The sequence below is a fragment of the Emys orbicularis genome, chromosome 3 (genome assembly GCF_028017835.1).
Source record: "Emys orbicularis isolate rEmyOrb1 chromosome 3, rEmyOrb1.hap1, whole genome shotgun sequence".
Classification (NCBI taxonomy): domain Eukaryota; kingdom Metazoa; phylum Chordata; order Testudines; family Emydidae; genus Emys; species Emys orbicularis.
In genome coordinates this window covers 22,733,307-22,748,233 of record NC_088685.1, presented here as the reverse complement: position 1 = coordinate 22,748,233, position 14,927 = coordinate 22,733,307, and positions in this window count along the sequence as shown.

Genomic DNA, 14,927 nt, shown 5'->3' with positions numbered 1-14,927 from the left:
AAACCATTTTAAGACCTGATTGTGCCAGCCTTCCTCAATTTGAGTAGCACTTACTTACTGCTGTTCATTGCTACACACAGAGAATTAGAAACCGCACAAAATACTCTTTCTGAAAGTTTGCAATGTAACAATGTTATTTTTTAGAATACAGAACTCTAATACACAACTATGAAATATAGAGGGAGACATAGCAGGCTGCTACCCAAGGCAAAACTCAACTTGCTTTACTCCCAACTAGCTCCTTACAGACTGCCCATTGAGGAACCAGTTCACATGACTTCCTTCAGAGCCCCTTAACCTGCAAGCAGGACCAGGAAACCCCCTACAATTTAAAGTGATAGCTTGTAATTTTTACACAGCTTTCAGTACACCACCATGATTATGATTATGATTATTATTGTAGGTGCAGTGTGAACAGTCAGGACATTTAGTGGTGAAACAGACAAACTATCAGTAAAGGCGAGTGTGCATCAGGGGTCAGCACTGAGCCCTTTTCTGTTTATCTTCATCCTGGATACTCTCACGAGGAACAGACAGAAGGAGGCACCATGATTAATGTTGTTTGCAGACCATATCATTATATGCAATAAGGAAAACGATAGTCTAGAAGAGGATCTTGATAAGTGGAGAGATGTGTTAGAGAGACATGGGCTTAAAATAAACAGAGGAAAAGCAGAGTATATGGTAAGAAATTTCACTAATGTGGCCATTGAAAAATGATCTTTGAAACTAGATGGGGACACAATACTGAAAATGCAAAGTTTTAAGTATCTGTGTTCCAGAGTCTGAGGAAATGGAGAATAGAAATTAGAGCTTGGATAATATATACCTAGCTTAAAGGAAGAGGGATAAATGGTGTAGTGTGACAGGAAGATACCAGTTAAGTTAAAACAGAAAGTCTATAAAACAGTGGTCCAGACACTTTTAATGTGTAGTACTGAATTTTGGGGAACAAAGAAGAAATATGAACAAATGATCTGTGCCACAGAAATGTCAATGTTGAGATAGATGAGTGGTGTAAGCAAGAAAGACCACATGAGGAATGTGTATGTTAGAGGCATGCTCAAAGTAACGCCCATATCCCAGGGACAAAAAAAAAGAAAGGGAGTGAAGGTTCAGACGGTTTTGTCATTTAAAGTGCAACCCTGGCAACTGTGTGGGTAAGAGAATCCAACAGATCAAGGTTGAAGGAAAAAGATAGAGAGGCTGACCCAGGAAGTTGTGGTGGTAGGTCATAAAGGAAGACATGTCGTAATGTAGTGTGACAGAGGATTCGGCATTGGCACAGAGCACTTTGGAAGGAGAGGCTTTGAAGAGTGGACCCCATTTGATGGGAATAACACAATGAAGAAAATTATTACTGATGGTAGTGTAGCATTTAGGAGCAATAGTCATGGACCATTGTACTAGGTGCTGTACGAGCATAGACAAAAAGATCTGTCCAAAAGAACTTACAATGTACATAGACAAGACACTCACTGGTTGGGGGAAAGGGTATAACACCAGCAGAGTGAACAATGTGATAGCAGCAAATGTCATGTAAGGTTTTTTTTTTTTTTTTAAATATTTTCCTTGTGGGTTTAGTTAGGAGGGGATCTGGTAAAGAGAATGGAGAGGAGCCACTAAAGGGATAGGGAGATGAGAGGGACAAGGAAGGGGAGAAGAGGGTAAGAGGAAGGGGAGGGTTGGTGCACACAGCCAATTAGCAGAGGGCAGAGAAACTCCAGTCAAAACTGTAGAGAGTTCTCCGAAGGACCAAAGGTCTCTGCTTGGCTGCTTCTGCCGCTACTGGCTGGAGTCTCTGGCTGGATCCTCTTTGCAGCTTTCTTCCAAGTCCACATGGTGGGGTAGAAGGGAGACAAGACCTGTGGCTTTATAGCCCAAAGTCAGGTTCATTTTCCCCATACAGTTCTGGGTCCAGGGGTTGCTGGGAGGAAGGTGTGGCCCTGGCTGGGCCCCATTTTCCCTCCCCCCAGCACAACAGAGTTTGACTTCATTAAGATGGCTGCCATGAGTAAGCGATTATTCAGGTGAGTGAGGCTTGCAAAAGCTTGCCCTTAATTTCTAGGGCCAAAGGGATAGGGGGAAGGTTTGTAGTGACTTTTCTTATGGGCTTGGCAAGTGACAGAGTTTGGTTGGTTGGTTTTTAAAAAAAAAATAATGAAATTTATCTGTAACGCTGATCATGGGCCTGATCCTGCAAGGTACTGGGCATCTACAATTTTCATTAAAGTCAATGTAACTTGAGAATACTCAGCACTGAACAGAAACTGCTCAGCACCTACCTGGATTGGGCCCCATATGGAACACAATGGCAAACCTTCTGCAGGAAAATTAAATAATTTTCAAAGTTGGGTGCCTAAAGTTAGACTCCTAAATCCATGTCCAGATACCTAAATCAAGTAGCCTGGTTCTGGATAGCTTTAATGTCCCTGCCCCATTGGCCCCCGCTCCCCCGCAGCCTCCGATGGGCAGGGGGGGGAAAAGGAGCAGTTGCCCTGGGGCCGGTGATTTAAAAGGGCCCGGGGCTCCGGACACTGCTGCCGCTAGCGCAGCAGTGGCGTCCGGAGCCCCAGGCCCTTTAAATCAACACGGGAGCCCCGGGCAGCACAGGCCAGGCAGCCTGAAAGGGCTGGTTGGGGGATGCTGACCCCCAGCCCCGCCCCTTCCGCCCGAGCCCCCGCCCCTTCCAGGGGCCGGAGCCGCCCACCCCGGCCTCTACCGGTAAGTGGCCTACCTTACTTTCACCCCTGATCGTATGTTGCATCTTGTACTTTCACTGGCTGACAAACTATATTCCCTAACAAACTTATTGCTTAACTCTGAATACTGCCCAATGCTATTGTATCTTATATGTGTCAGGAGGGGCAAGTATTTGTACATGCCATATTGCAAGCAGCACTTTCCTTGCCAAAGACAATGCTCATACCCTTGGATATCTCTTCATCTTTTTTGGCCTGAAGCCCAGGGGCTCATGCCTACCTACACCACAGTCTCTAGAGTCATATAATAGAAATGCCATTAGAATTTCCATGACCATCAAAAGCTGCCAAAATACAGAACATACACTTATTGATCTTTCATTGTTACTGAACCGCAAAACCTATCCTGCTTGTATCTCATGTACTATATTTAAGGAAAGGGGAATGCAATTCAGTAAATTATCCACTTCCATTTTTTCTACTTTCAGTCATTCCTGAAGATGAAAGAGGGGTCTTTTTTCTTCTGTTTGTTTTAAATCCATTACTAAGATGCCAACCGTATACTTAGCCTTAGCTGTAAAATCTTCAAGAAGGCTCCTCAGGTAGGAGTTATAATGAGCATAGCTGTCACAAATAAAAGTAATCTCTGACTCCTAACACAAACGCTGTTTATTGTGCAGCTGGTGACAAGCAGCAAGAGAGCTAATTCCTGAAAACTGAGACATTAGTATCTAACATTAGTGAACCTAACATTTTACTCTTGCTTTTAACAGTTATCTAATCAGAACACTCCAAAAAATAAAGGAAAGAAAAGAAAAGAAAAAAGGGATTATCATTAAGTCAGGAAACAACAGACTGGATTGTGTAAACAGCTGGAAGCTAACTAAGGCAAGCTGGAGCATATCACCCTGGCGTTTAGATGACTTATAAAAATATTAATGCTGGGGAATATTTTCAACACTCTGCAATTACCAGTAATTGTTTTATCTTTGAATTAATACCAGCAAGTGCTGGAGACATCAGAGTTGTAGCAATCTGAAATTTGTACACATATACACACACACACACACACAGGCTAATCTATGGTTCTCAACCCACAGTATGTTTAGGCCAAGATGCACAGGTGTGAGTGGCTAACGTTAGGTACCTATGCTCATATTCAGGCACTTCAACAAGTTTGGTCTGATTTTCAGAGATCCTGAACATGCAAAATTCCCATTAAAGCACTGCAGGGGCCCTTTGCTGCAGCAGCGCCCCCCGCCGACGGGGAGGGGGCACAGGAACGTTAAAGCGCTGCCGCGGCAGTGCTTTAATGTCCCTGCCCCTTTTGCCTCCCCTGTCAGCAGCCCTGCTGGTACGGACCCTACCAGCAGGGCCACGGACACGGGGAAGCAGCAGCGCTTTAAGGATGGCCCTTTGCCGCGGCAGCGCTTTGAGGATCCTTAAATCGCCGCCGCAGCAAAGGACCGTCCTTAAAGTGCTGCCGCCGCAGCGCTTTAACGTCGCTACCCATCCCCATCCCTCCCCTCCCCCCCTGTCGGCAGCCCTGCCGGTACGGACCCTACCGGCAGGGCTGCCGACAGGGGAGGCAAAAGGGGCAAGGACATTAAAGCACCACCGCAACAGCGCTTTAATGTGGGTGGGGTATGGGCCAGTGCGGGTTCTTACCGGTACGGAGTACCAGCCCGTACCAGGTCACTTTCACCCCTGCATACGATACATATCAAACCCCAAACCAGTGGAGATTGTAGACACTGATCTCTGATAGGCAAGGTCACACCTTTGCCTGTTTGAGGTGTTTCCATGGCATCCATTACCTTAGTATCAACATTGGACTGGATGAGCAGTAGTGAAGTTAAAAGTCCCCTTTGGGCAGTAATTGAGGGGTTCGGACTGATGTGGTGCCACTTAGACCAGGGATCTACAGAGGTTGGGGGACACACAGATGATAAGTTAATTTTGACACCTTTGTTTTATCATGTGTTCACACAGCTACTACTCAAATGACAGATGAGGAAGGATTTGTGGCTAGTGCTATCATAACATGCTGTGGTTCATTTAAGCTCCTTACCCATCAATCCCTGCTCCTGAGTGTTTTGCAGAGAAAGTATAAATGAGAATGGCAAATAAACTTGCTTTTCCACAGGGAACATAGAGAAGCTCTCCCTTATTAATGTTAACAAGCGTTGACATTAACACTAACAAGCATCTGTTGCCATAGGACAATTCTGTGAGTGAGAGCGTAGTCAATAACAAGAAGGAAACACTAATGGGAAAGGTGGGGAGGATGAGAAAACTACTGAAGTCCTTTGAAAACACATCATTGTCCATAGTGTGCACCATGGTTCACAATTGCCAGTGAACAAGAGTAAAATTTTCAAAAGCTCCTAAGTCCCATTTTCAGAAGGGTTGTCCGCATACGGGAGCCAAAAGTCTCATTGAATATCAATAGGACCTATGCTTTTAAATGCTTACGTCACTTCTACAAATGGGACTCTGGCTCCTGAATCTCTTGGTGCTTTTGGAAGAAAATTACTCTGCTGCTTCATATACAGGAGAATAATGACTAGAATAAAGATTTTCAATAGAAGTTTTGAGACAGCTATTAATTTACCATAAAATTCAGTTTTGGGTGACATTTTCCCAGATACCTAGCTGTCATCTGAATACTCGTGAATAACAAATAACATGACACTGCAAAATCCTAGCAAAGCAAATAGTGGTTTTATTTAAAAAAAAAAAAACAACCTTCCTGAATCCATTTTTTGTTACTTTTTTACCAGTTCTACTTCTTTAATTCTTGTTATGAAAAATCAGCACATAGTAGATGATGAGTAACCTGAGGATATAATTCCAGTTTAAACTTTAATGACATGTTCAGGTTTTACCTGTGTCAAAGGAAGTTCTATCTGGAACTGAACAGAAAGCATTCCTGTAAAGTGAAACTAGCAAATTATGGCATTTCCTCCAGCTGGGTACAGAATATTTTTTTTCCCTAGGAAGCAAGAAGCTATTTTTTTCTTTTGCTGGAAATAAACTGATTTCTCTGAGTGGCAAATGAAACTTGTTTGTCACAGCAGAGGAGAGAACTGAAGGTCAGGGAATAAATCCTGCTTGTGATGACACATTTTCAAGGGCTGGATCAGCTTTCCTTGATTGACAAAGCTGACACTTGTTTGTGGTGGAGTTGTCGCTGTGTTGGTCCCAAGATATGAGAGACAATAATACCTTTCATTGGACCAACTTCTGTTGCCTGAAGGTACCAAGCTTTTGAGCTACCTAGAGCTCATCGTTGCATGTGGGGAAGGAAAGGAAATTAGGATGTCTGAGCTAAATACAAGTTGGGACAGACAAATTGGTCCAGTAAAAGATATTACCTCACACACCTTGTCTCTCTCATGTACTGGGGCCAACAGGGCTACAACAATACTGCAAACAAATTGGGATACCAATGTTTCTCAATAACTGGTCCATGGACCAGTGCCAGTCCGTGGCAGCCTCCTTGCCAGTCCCTGAGATTTCCCTGAGTTTAGGAGGGCAGCAAGCTGGTCCCTGGTATCAAAAAGGTTGAGAAACACTGGGATAGACTGTTAAGCACACAGGGTAACACATTGTAGGAGGCCGCTTGAAATTGACTGTGCAATAAGGGTTAGATTGTTATGCAAAAGGGGTTTTAAGCGAGCCATTAAGGGTTAGCAGGCAGGTGTCTGTTATGAATTGTTGTATTGAGCCATGAAACCAGTGTCCCTGTTAAGTCTATGGTTTTTAGTATCTAGTAATGTTATTAATTGAAGTTCTCAGACTCGCCTTTTGAAGGTGTTGCTGCTTCAAATCCTTGGAAGTACTTTATGCTGTCAGGGCCTGATCCCAAGCTTGCTGAAGCCAACAGGAGTCCTTCCATTGACTTTGTTGCAGTTTGGTTCAGGCCCATGTGTTCTTTAGTTCAATGCTTTTCTAGACCATTTCCCCTCCCCCTTAGTAATTGTTTTATATTTGTTTTTGTTTTTTTTACTCATGGGCCCTAAGAAACAGCAACTTCTGCAGAATAACAGACTAAGACCTTGCCTACACCACAGGTTACTTTGGCATAACCAACGTCATTTAGGTAAATAATCCGCACCCCGAGCGATGTACGTTATACCGACCTAAGCGCCGGTGTAGACAGCACTGTGTTGGCAGGAGAGCTTCACAGAGGCAGGAGTTATTAAGTTGATGGGACAGCTCTCTCCCATTGGCTTAGAGTGTTTCTACCATAAGTGCTACAGCAGTGCCGCTCCATCAGTGCAGCTGTACCTCTCTGCAAGTGCTATAGTGTAGGTGTAGCCTAACTTTTAAAACAGGAGCTGGCAGTCTGAGGGAAATATATCTGGAGTTCTGTCTCATCTACTGTTCACTAATCCCCACTTCCTCATTTAAAGGACCCCATTCTGGCAAGGAGGGATTTCCCTTGGGAGAGCTATAATGGTTTTATTTCATTCATGGTATTAGAAGTGTAGAAGACCAGTTGGATTCTTTGTCTTCTAGACTTGTAAAAGTTGAAGCCTTTACTTGCCAGGAGACTTGACAATCTATAAATAAGGATCTGAGGCAATGAAAACAGAGATGGAGAATCTGAAAGCTGTTTATTATCAAAGACAATATAGTCTTTGCAATGCTAATTCAACATTTTGCAGAATAACACTAGAGCAGGAAATTTGCAAGTCTGGGGATTTCAGTAAAGAATGAGAGATCAGGCCCTATCTGTCATGTTTACTCACTTCTTGAGGCTATGCATGAGGCAAAGATCTGCTTTTACGTGATGAAAAAATGTTTCATGTTCTGGAGTATATCAGAGGCTATTTATTTCTCTGTGAAGTTACTTATTTAGTTACTTACATGGCCCCCATCACCTTAGGGTCTGAGTGCTTCCTTGGTGAATCATGTCACTAAGTACATCTTTTTATTTTTTGGTGAATTATTTGATAAGGGCCATGTTTTGTCATCATTTAGTCTTTTCTTCAGGATAGTGCTATGCATATTTTTCAGCCAGCTTCTCTTGGGCAACTCTGCTTCCTCACTGGAATTGTGATATCCATAAAATAGAATTTTCTAAAATTGGAGAATAAGCTGATGTGCTTCATCTAGCAAAGCTTCGGGCTATTTTTTATGATTGCAAATATATTGTGTTGATTATGATGAAGCCAAAGGATTTTTAAAGAGAAAAACAATGGTCTCTTGAATTCAATAGGGTGCAGAGCGGATCTCTTTGAAGATCTCTCACAGAATTATCAATCTGAATGATGGTGGGGTAGGTAAGTAATTATTTTTTCTTACTCTGTGATGCTACTTGCTTTGGTTATACCTTTCCTTTTCTAGACTTTTATATGATAGTATTTTAGTATAGTATAATGTGTGGCACTTTAATGTATATTACAGTATTCTGCATAGTAACATCATTTAGGAAAATAAAATAGTAATAGATATAATAGAATAGAATATTGTCCACTTGTATAGCACCTTCCATTCAAGGATCTCAACGTGCTTTACAAACATTAGGGACCCTGTAAGATACGGAAAAATAAGTGTCACCATTTACAGATACACAGAAATATTAAGAGACATGCTCAGGGAACAAGTGCCAGAATGAGCAATGGAAATCAGATCTCCTGAATTCCAGGAAAAGGACACACAAACATGTTTATATTTCCTCTCCTCTTAATTATTATAAAAACTTGTGGGCTACATACAACCCACAAAACAAAAATTTGCGGCAGTTTCCTTTTTTTTAGCCTTTGTTCCCCCTGCTCTTTAAAACGTTGGAGAATGATGTCTCTCTTGGCTTGTGAACTTCAGAATACACTGCAGATCCTGGTCATGAATGAATCAGAGGGGAAGAATGGTCTTGTCTGAGGTCAGAGTTCTGGTCCTGGCTCTGCCAATAACTTCCTGTATGAGCTTGCGTAAGTCACTTAATTTCTCTCTGTTTCAGTGCTCCATATGTAAAATGGGGATGATAATATTTCCTTTGCTGGTAATATTTATTTATATTGAAGCTGCTTGGGGGCAGGGATTGTCTTTTACTATGTGTGATGCCTTGGGTCCTCGATGTTATAATAATAATAATTAATAATAGGACCCAGTTCTTCATCTGAACTCTCATAGAAATTTCAATGGGAATTGTATTTGTTTAACTGATGGGCAGAACTGAGTTCATAGTGATTGGTTTAGCAGAAGGGCTTGCATAGTTTGAGCCTCTTTGTATGGTATCCCGAAAAGGAGCACTCTACATGGCAAGGGTGGTGGATGCTGCAGAGAAGAGAGACACAGAAGGAGTTGGGATGTGAATTAACAGGTTAAAATTAGAGATGGGCTCCAATTGCAAAACTCAGATTAGCATGTGAATCCAGAGTTTAGTGAGCTTCAGGCCCAGTGTTACTGGTTGGATCCTTCTCTAGTCTAAATAGACAAGTATGGCTGTGGCCAACTAGCCCACCTTGTACTCTGCTGACAATGTATTTTACCTTGTTTTAGCTCTATTATTATTACCTTACTCTTCAGTAACCTGTCAAGCAATGAGACATCAGGCACTTCAGAGGGAAAACCCAGCAGTGGCTAATAGCAGGGCTAGTGCTACTGCTGCTGAGGAAAATAGTAGTGGTAGCAAGACACAGTGATGAAACTGACACTGAGATTCTGACATGGTAAAGATTAGTTTACAGTGAAAATTACTCCCTCATGTAAACCACCAGAGACCACCAGTGAAACCCTGTCACCTGCTTGCCCCTTATCCAGTGAACGTTTGTTAATATTTAGTTTAACTCTTTTCCCCCTAGAGATTCAAAACCTACATTTTGAATTCTTACTTCCCATTTCATACAATGTCTCTGTGCCATCAGTAATGACTGCCTCATCGCAATCTCTCACAGGGATATCTGTACCTTCTTCCATGCAACTCTGTGCTTGGAACACCCCCACTGAGTCTATTGGCCAAGCCATTTCCTTGCTACATTCAAATCCCTCCTCAAAACTTACTTATGCTGCAAGTCTATAAGAAGCAAAGGTTGAGAAAGGGAACTGAACCATAAGGCCCTGATCATCCAAACGCTTAGGCCTGGTCTACACTATGAGTTTAATTCGAATTTAGCAGCGTTAAATCGAATTAACCCTGCACCCGTCCACACAACAAAGCCATTTATTTCGAAATAAAGGGCTCTTAAAATCGATTTATGTACTCCTCCCCGACGAGCGGAGTAGCGCCAAAATCGATATTGTCATTTCGAATTAGGGTTAGTTTGGCCGCAATTCGATGGTGTTGGCCTCCAGGAGCTATCCCACAGTGCACCATTGTGACTGCTCTGGACAGCAATCTGAACTCAGATGCACTGGCCAGGTAGACAGGAAAAGCCCCGCGAACATTTGAATTTCATTTCCTGTTTGCCCAGCACAGGAGAGCATAGGTGACCACAGAGAGCTCATCAGCACAGATAACCATGCAGGCCGATAATCGAAAAAGAGCACCAGCATGGACTGTACGGGAGGTACTGGATCTGATCGCTATATGGGGAGAGGATTCAGTGCTAGCAGAACTTCGTTCGAAAAGACGAAATGCCAAAACTTTTGAAAAAAATCTCCAAGGGCATGATGGAGAGAGGCCACAATAGGGATTCAGAGCAGTGCCACGTGAAAGTCAAGGAGCTCAGACAAGCCTATCAGAAAACAAAGGAGGCAAACGGTCGCTCCGGGTCAGAGCCGCAGACATGCCGCTTCTACGCTGAGCTGCATACAATTCTAGGGGGGGCTGCCACCACTACCCCACCTCTGACCGTGGATTCCTAGGCGGGGGTAATCTCGTCAGCCACACCTGAGGATTCTGCGGACGGGGAAGAGGAGGAGGAGGAGGACGAGCTTGCGGAGAGCACACAGCACTCCATTCTCCCCAACAGCCAGGATCTTTTTCTCAGCCTGACTGAAGTACCCTCCCAAGCCTCCCAAGCCAGTACCCAAGACCATGACCGCATGGAAGGGACCTCAGGTGAGTTTACCTTTTAAAATATAAAACATGGTTTAAAAGCAAGCGTTTTTTAATGATTAATTTGCCCTGAGGACTTGGGATGCATTCACGGCCAGTACAGCTACTGGAAAAGTCTGTTAACGTGTCTGGGGATGGAGCGGAAATCCTCCAGGGACATCTCCATGAAGCTCTCCTGGAGGTACTCCAAAAGCCTTTGCAGAAGGTTTCTGGGCAGTGCAGCCTTATTCCGTCCTCCATGGTAGGACACTTGACCACGCCATGCTAGTAGCAAGTAATCTGGTATCATTGCATGACAAAGCCTGGCAGTGTATGGTACCGGTGTTTACTGGCATTCAAGCAACATCCGTTCTTTATCTCGCTGTGTAATCCTCAGGAGAGTGATATCGCTCATGGTAACCTGGTTGAAATACGGGAATTTAATTAAGGGGACAGAGGTGGCCGTTCCTACTGGGCTGTTTGCCTGTGGCTGAAAAGAAATCCTTCCCTGCAGTTAGCCAAGTGCGGGGGGGGGGGGGAGGGAGGGGGAATTGGCGCTGAGCTTTTCACCTTTGGCTAGCAGGGATCTTCCCTGATACCAGCCATGCGGTGGGGGGAGGGGTACAGCGATCATCCCAGATAATTCATGGTGGGAGGGGGGGCGGGGGGTTAGTTTGGTTTCTGCAGGGATCTTCCCTGATACCAGCCACGCGGTGGGGAGAGGGATAAAGCGATCATCCCAGAGAATTGGATGGGGGGGGGGTTAGTTTGTTTTCTGCTGCTGAAGGTTAACAGGAAAACTGCAGCAGTCAACGGGCTTTGCTTGGTATGTGGGAAAGGAGGGCGCAGAAGCCGAAAGACAATGGCTTACCATGGCCGCATGCAAGCTGAATTCTGTTGCCCAGACCTGCATCTGTGTTCTCTAACACCAAAGCCACAGGCACTCAATATTAAGATGGAAAATGCGACCTTGTACTGAAATCACATGTGCTATGTAATGTGAATAGTGTTGTTCACCATGAAAGAGTATAAGCATTGTTCTGTAAAATGTATCATTTTAAAAACTTCTCTCCTTTTTTTCATCCCTCCAGCAGCTGCAAATTTTTCAAGCCTCCCTCCTCCGTCCTGAAGGCTATCTCAGATAAGGCGGCAGAGAAAGAGGATGCGAGACGAGATGTTCTCGGAAATAATGCAATGCACCCGCAATGAAAGAGCTCATTTGAATGAGTAGAAGGACACGGTATCTAAATACAGGAAAGATGCCAGTGAACGTGAGGTCATGAGGGATGCTCGAGATGAGAGGTGGCAGGCTGCAACGCTGGGGCTGCTGCGTGATCAAACGGACATGCTCCGGCGTCTGGTGGAGCTTCAGGAACAGCAGCAGGATAACAGACTGCCGCTGCAGCCGCTGTATAACCTCCCTCCCCCCTCACCATGTTCCATATCCTCCTCACCCAGACGTGTAAGAACGCGGGGGGGGGAGGCTCCGTGCACCCTCCCACTCCACCCCAGTGGACAGCCCAACCAAAAGGCTGTCATTATATTGAATTTTTTCAGTGGCCTTTTACTTCCCTCCTATCCTCCTCCCAAACCTCACCCAGGTTACCTTGTCGGTTCTCTCCCTAAGTTTATAATCAATTAATAAAGAATACATGATTTTTAAACGATAGTGACTTTATTTCCTTTAAAAGCAAGCTGTGATTTAAGGGGGGAGGGTGGTTTGCTTACAGGGAATGAGTCAATCAAGGGGGTGGGTTTTCAACAAACAGAACTTTCACACCGTAGCCTGGCCAGTCATGGAACTGGTTTTCAAAGCTTCTCTGATGCGCAGTGCTTCCTGGTGTGATCTTCTAAGCGCCCTGGTGTCTGGATTTGCCTCAGCCTCCCACCCCACCATAAAGGTCTCCCCCTTACTCTCACAGAGATTGTGGAGCACACAGCAAGCAGCAATAACAATGGGGATATTGGTTTGGCTGAGGTCTGACCGAGTCAGTAACGAGCGCCAGCGACCTTTTAAATGGCCAAATGCACATTCTACCACCATTCTGCACTTGCTCAGCCTGTAGTTGAACAGCTCCTGACTCCTGTCCAGGCTGCCTGTGTATGGCTTCATGAGCCATGGCATTAGGCTGGGTCCCCAAGGATAACTATAGGCATTTCAACATCCCCAACGGTTATTTTCTGGTCTGGGAAGTAAGTCCCTTGCTGCAGCCATTTAAACAGAGTAGTGTTCCTGAAGGTGCGAGCGTCATGAACCCTTCCTGGCCAGCCCACGTTGATGTTGGTGAAACGTCCCTTGTGATCCACAAGTGCTTGCAGCACCACTGAAAAGTACCCCTTGCGGTTTATGTACTGGGTACCCTGGTGCTCCGGTGCCAAGATAGGGATGTGGGTTCCATCTATCGCCCCACCACAGTTAGGGAATCCCATTGCAGCAAAGCCATCCACTGGCTTTGCTGCAATGGTAGCTGTCTGGCGTGGCAAGCTTCCACAGGGCTATCACCACTCGCTTCTCAACTGTGAGGGCTGCTCTCATCTTGGTATTCTGGCGCTTCAGGGCAGGGGAAAGCAAGTCACAAAGTTGCATGAAAGTGCCCTAATGCATGCGAAAGTTTCGCAGCCACTGGGACTCGTCCCACACCTGCAACACTATGCGGTCCCATCAGTCTGTGCTTGTTTCCCAGGCCCGGAATCGGCGTTCCACGGCTATAACCTGCCCCATTAAAAGCATGATCTCCAAAGCGCCGGGGCCCGCGGTTTGATAGAATTCCATGTCCATGTCCTCATCACTCTCGCCACCGCGCTGCCGTAGCCTACTCCTCGCCGCCTGGTTTTGCAGGTTCTGGTTCAGCATAAACTGCACGATAACGCGCGAGGTGTTTACAATGTTCATGACTGCTGTCTTGAGATGAGCGGGCTCCATGCTTGCAGTGGTATGGCGTCTGCACTGTTCACCCAGGAAAAAGGCGTGAAACGGTTGTCTGCCGTTGCTTCCCTGGAGAGGGGGGAGGATGTACCCAGAACCACCCGCGACAATGTTTTTTGCCCCATCAGGCATTGGGATCTCAACCCAGAATTCCAATGGGCGGAGGAGACTGCGGGAACTATGGGATAGCTACCCACAGTGCAACGCTCCGGAAATCAACGCTAGCCCCGGTACATGTACGCACACCGCTGAATTAATGTGCTTAGTGTGGCCGCATACATTCGACTTTATACAATCTGTTTCCAAAATTCGAATTATATAAATTCTGATTAATCCCGTAGTGTAGACATACCCCTAGGCATGTGCTTAACTTTAATCATGTGACTAGTCCCTTTGATTAGATCTTGCAAACACTTATCCCCATGCCTAATCTTAAACATGAGAGTAATCCTATTGACTCCACTGGGACTACTCACATACTTAAAGTTAAGCATGTATGTAAGTGCTTGTATGATCAGGGCCTTAGTGAATAACTGATCTCATGGTTATCTGACCATCTTTGTTTATGACCCTCTCCTGTTAACGGCATGTCGCATCAAGATAGCTCTTCTTCAAGATAGCTTTGGTTTCTCTTGTTTATAAGGTGCCCAGTGCATTTTAGTGTGTCTGATTTTTTTTTAATTTGAGACTAAAAAGAGTTGAATTTGAGAACTCCATGGTAGAAATTAGGATTTGCTATGAATTTCACAAGTTAATCAGCTACTAAACGGATAAGCTCACAGCTGAACCTTATAAAGAAAACAAAATGATGTAACTGATACCTGGTGAGCTTTATTTTAAGATATATGTTGTTCTGCTCCAAAATGCACCACTGAATGTAATCATAAAATTCTATCCCAATGCCCTTTATTGTAATAAATGTACATTAACTGCATTCAATGAAAGAATGACTGCGGCTTAGTCTCTAGAGTCTACTGCATGGTCTAGACAAGTTGAATCAGGCCTGGTCTACACTAGGAGCTTATATCGAATTTAGCGCCGTTACATCGAATTAACCCTGCACCCGTCCACACCAGGAAGCTACTTAGTTCGAAATAGAGCTCTTTTAAATTCGACTTCTGTAATCCTCGAAAACGAGAGGAGTAGCGCTAAATTCGAAATGGCAATATCGAATTAGGCTAGGTGTGGATGGAAATCGACGGTAATAGCTCCGGGAGCTATCCCACAGTGCACCACTCTGTTGACGCTCTGGACAGCACTTCGAGCTCGGATGCTCTGACCAGCCACACAGGAAAAGCCCCGGGAAAATTTG